At 43.7% G+C, this 4,813-nt stretch overlaps 1 long non-coding RNA gene across 1 annotated transcript in view; it reads right to left on the reverse strand.

Moving 5' to 3' along the window:
• Positions 1-2,759: 2,759 nt before the first annotated feature.
• Positions 2,760-4,813, reverse strand: part of LOC124028015 — a 13,562-nt gene continuing 11,508 nt past the window's right edge. The window contains exons 3-4 of the long non-coding RNA XR_006837538.1: positions 3,831-3,875; positions 2,760-3,428 (exon numbers count right to left, since the gene is read on the reverse strand). This is a non-coding gene — a long non-coding RNA (uncharacterized LOC124028015). The remainder of the gene's footprint in view (positions 3,429-3,830; positions 3,876-4,813) is intronic.

Raw genomic sequence — 4,813 nt, forward strand, 5'->3', positions numbered from 1 at the left:
GTCTAACCTAGTCAGTCTGTGTCTAACCTAGTCAGTCTGTGTCTAACCTAGTCAGTCTGTGTCTAACCTAGTCAGCTTGTTAGATCTGTGTCTAACCTAGTCAGTCTGTGTCTAACCTAGTCAGTCTGTGTCTAACCTAGTCAGTCTGTGTCTAACCTAGTCAGTCTGTTAGATCTGTGTCTAACCTAGTCAGTCTGTGTCTAACCTAGTCAGTCTGTGTCTAACCTAGTCAGTCTGTGTCTAACCTAGTCAGTCTGTGTCTAACCTAGTCAGCTTGTTAGATCTGTGTCTAACCTAGTCAGTCTGTGTCTAACCTAGTCAGTCTGTGTCTAACCTAGTCAGTCTGTTAGATCTGTGTCTAACCTAGTCAGTCTGTGTCTAACCTAGTCAGTCTGTGTCTAACCTAGTCAGTCTGTGTCTAACCTAGTCAGTCTGTGTCTAACCTAGTCAGTCTGTGTCTAACCTAGTCAGTCTGTGTCTAACCTAGTCAGTCTGTGTCTAACCTAGTCAGTCTGTGTCTAACCTAGTCAGTCTGTGTCTAACCTAGTCAGTCTGTGTCTAACCTAGTCAGTCTGTGTCTAACCTAGTCAGTCTGTGTCTAACCTAGTCAGTCTGTGTCTAACCTAGTCAGTCTGTGTCTAACCTAGTCAGTCTGTGTCTAACCTAGTCAGTCTGTGTCTAACCTAGTCAGTCTGTGTCTAACCTAGTCAGTCTGTGTCTAACCTAGTCAGTCTGTGTCTAACCTAGTCAGTCTGTGTCTAACCTAGTCAGTCTGTGTCTAACCTAGTCAGTCTGTGTCTAACCTAGTCAGTCTGTGTCTAACCTAGTCAGTCTGTGTCTAACCTAGTCAGTCTGTTAGATCTGTGTCTAACCTAGTCAGTCTGTTAGATCTGTGTCTAACCTAGTCAGCCTGTTAGATCTGTGTCTAACCTAGTCAGCCTGTTAGATCTGTGTCTAACCTAGTCAGCCTGTGTCTAACCTAGTCAGCCTGTGTCTAACCTAGTCAGCCTGTGTCTAACCTAGTCAGTCTGTGTCTAACCTAGTCAGTCTGTGTCTAACCTAGTCAGTCTGTGTCTAACCTAGTCAGTCTGTGTCTAACCTAGTCAGTCTGTGTCTAACCTAGTCAGTCTGTGTCTAACCTAGTCAGTCTGTGTCTAACCTAGTCAGTCTGTGTCTAACCTAGTCAGTCTGTGTCTAACCTAGTCAGTCTGTGTCTAACCTAGTCAGTCTGTGTCTAACCTAGTCAGTCTGTGTCTAACCTAGTCAGTCTGTGTCTAACCTAGTCAGTCTGTGTCTAACCTAGTCAGTCTGTGTCTAACCTAGTCAGTCTGTGTCTAACCTAGTCAGTCTGTGTCTAACCTAGTCAGTCTGTGTCTAACCTAGTCAGTCTGTGTCTAACCTAATCAGTCTGTGTCTAACCTAGTCAGTCTGTGTCTAACCTAGTCAGTCTGTGTCTAACCTAGTCAGTCTGTGTCTAACCTAGTCAGTCTGTGTCTAACCTAGTCAGTCTGTGTCTAACCTAGTCAGTCTGTGTCTAACCTAGTCAGTCTGTTAGATCTGTGTCTAACCTAGTCAGTCTGTTAGGTCCTGATAGGTGTCTAACCTAGTCAGTCTGTTAGGTCCTGATAGGTGTCTAACCTAGTCAGTCTGTTAGGTCCTGATAGGTGTCTAACCTAGTCGGTCTGTTAGGTCCTGATAGGTGTCTAACCTAGTCAGTCTGTTAGATCTGTGTCTAACCTAGTCAGTCTGTTAGGTCCTGATAGGTGTCTAACCTAGTCAGTCTGTTAGGTCCTGATAGGTGTCTAACCTAGTCGGTCTGTTAGGTCCTGATAGGTGTCTAACCTAGTCAGTCTGTTAGGTCCTGATAGGTGTCTAACCTAGTCGGTCTGTTAGGTCCTGATAGGTGTCTAACCTAGTCGGTCTGTTAGGTCCTGATAGGTGTCTAACCTAGTCAGTCTGCTCAGATTGACTCTGGTCTGAAAACGCTGATTCAACTTATTTCTCACGAGAAAATACTAATCTACCAGATTCGACTTTACTAAAAAAAAGGACAGGAAGTGTAAATCCACTGGGGGAGAAAACGGATATTATCCTTCGTCTTAGAGACATTTTATTGGATAAAACAATACATTTAAATAAAACATTCACACGCCCACATTCCAGCTACCCAATCACAGCTACACACATAAATGGTCAGGTGTCTAAGAGACATTTTATTGGCTAAAATAAAACATTCATACTCCCACATTCCAGCTACCCAATCACAGCTACACACATAAATGGTCAGGGGTCTAAGAGACGTTTTATTGGCTAAAATAAATAAATATAATATATAACAATAACAAAATCAGCACAACATCAGAAACAGCCGTGGTTCATACTGTAGGTGTGTGTTTTACTTCAGCAAAACACACACACACACACACACACACACACACACACACACACACACACACACACACACACACACACACACACACACACACACACACACACACACACACAGACACACACCCACAACAGACACACACCCACACACCCACACACCCACACACACACACACCCACACACACACACACCCACACCCACACACACACACAACAGACACACACACAACAGACACACACACAACAGACACACACACACACCCACAACAGACACACCCACAACAGACACACACACACCCAACAGACACACAACAGACACACAACAGACACACACCACACACACACACACACATACACACATACACACACACAACATACACAGAAACATACACACACACACAACATACACAGAAACACACACACAACATACACAGAAACACACACACACACACACACATATTTGAGGATAAAACAAGAACTATATTTGAGGATGAATGACATCTGCTAAATGTTAATATATGTATAAAAAGGAAAATTTACATTTACATTTAAGTCATTTAGCAGACGCTCTTATCCAGAGCGACATAAAATCTCTTCAACAACACAGTGAAAAAAGCAGTAGAGAGGATTTGACAAGTTGTTACATGGCTTCAATAAGTTTTGAAATCAAGATTGATAACAGGTTTGTTTATAAATTAGTGTCCTAGGGGTGAAAGGTCATAATAAAACACAACCCGGTGAGTCTTCATTTAGAGAGAGAAGGGGGGGAAAAAACGAGGTGAACACTTCATTCTTCAGGATGCGTGTTCGGGAACGAGTGTGTGTGTAACGTACGAGTGTGTGTGTGTGTGTGTAACGTACGAATGTGTGTGTGTGTGTGTAACGTACGAATGTGTGTGTGTGTGTAACGAACGACTGTGTGTGTGTGTGTAATGAACGAGTGTGTGTGTGTGTGTGTGTGTAACGTACGAGTGTGTGTGTGTAACGTACGAGTGTGTGTGTGTAACGTACGAGTGTAAGCAGCAGCAAGTGTCCTTCAGACTAAAAAGACAGAGAGAAATCTCTTTACATGACCAGGGACAGTAAACAAATCACATCAAAATCAAAACCACCAATTAATATCATTACAACCAAGTCAGTCAACATAACTTTTTGAAAACATTTTTTTTTTTTTTTTTTTACACTTAGTTTCAATCCAACTCAACTGTTTTAAGAGAAAAGAGAGAGAAGGAGAGAGAAGGAGAGAAGAAGGAGAGAAGGAGAGAAGAAGGAGAGAAGAAGGAGAGAAGAAGGAGAGAAGAAGGAGAGAAGAAGGAGAGAAGAAGGAGAGAAGAGAAGGAGAGAAGGAGAGAGGAGAGAAGAGGAGAAGGAGAGAAGGAGAGAAGGAGAGAAGAAGGAGAGAAGAGAAGGAGAGAAGGGAAGGAGAGAGAATATATAGTTTACCTTTGAAAGTTGGGCCAGTGATATAGATGAAGCATGATCATCAATCTGTTTGAGACAAAAATCAGATTACTGCTCCATCACACACACACACACACACACACACACACACACACACACACACACACACACACACACACACACACACACACACACACACACACACACACACACACACACACACACACACACACACGAGCTAGATATCTACTGTCAAAACCGTGTTGATGGTATTAAATAGTCAGTTATAAAACGCTGGAACAGACATTGCCATAATAAACATCAGCAGAGACAGGCCCTCAGTCTCTCCTGGTTACCTAGGAGACAGAGACAGGCCCTCAGTCTCTCCTGGTTACCTAGGAGACAGAGACAGGCCCTCAGTCTCTCCTGGTTACCTAGGAGACAGAGACAGAGACAGGCCCTCAGTCTCTCCTGGTTACCTAGGAGACAGAGACAGGCCCTCAGTCTCTCCTGGTTACCTAGGAGACAGAGACAGGCCCTCAGTCTCTCCTGGTTACCTAGGAGACAGAGACAGGCCCTCAGTCTCTCCTGGTTACCTAGGAGACAGAGACAGGCCCTCAGTCTCTCCTGGTTACCTAGGAGACAGAGACAGGCCCTCAGTCTCTCCTGGTTACCTAGGAGACAGAGACAGGCCCTCAGTCTCTCCTGGTTACCTAGGAGACAGAGACAGGCCCTCAGTCTCTCCTGGTTACCTAGGAGACAGAGACAGGCCCTCAGTCTCTCCTGGTTACCTAGGAGACAGAGACAGGCCCTCAGTCTCTGGTAATGAGACATGAAAAGGACCATTCAAAATTAACAAGTCCCCAAACCACCTAATCATTTTTATTTATTTTTTACCTTCAGAACAAAATTAATGATTTACAAAAAAGGGACCACTTCATTTCATAAAACATCCAAAAAGTCTTAGTGACATTAAAATGAGGTCTTTGTAAAAATATGTTTTTTAAAAGAGCACCCCCTCCGCC

Source organism: Oncorhynchus gorbuscha, unplaced genomic scaffold (genome assembly GCF_021184085.1).
Source record: "Oncorhynchus gorbuscha isolate QuinsamMale2020 ecotype Even-year unplaced genomic scaffold, OgorEven_v1.0 Un_scaffold_3629, whole genome shotgun sequence".
In the NCBI taxonomy this organism is placed as follows: Eukaryota; Metazoa; Chordata; class Actinopteri; order Salmoniformes; family Salmonidae; genus Oncorhynchus; species Oncorhynchus gorbuscha.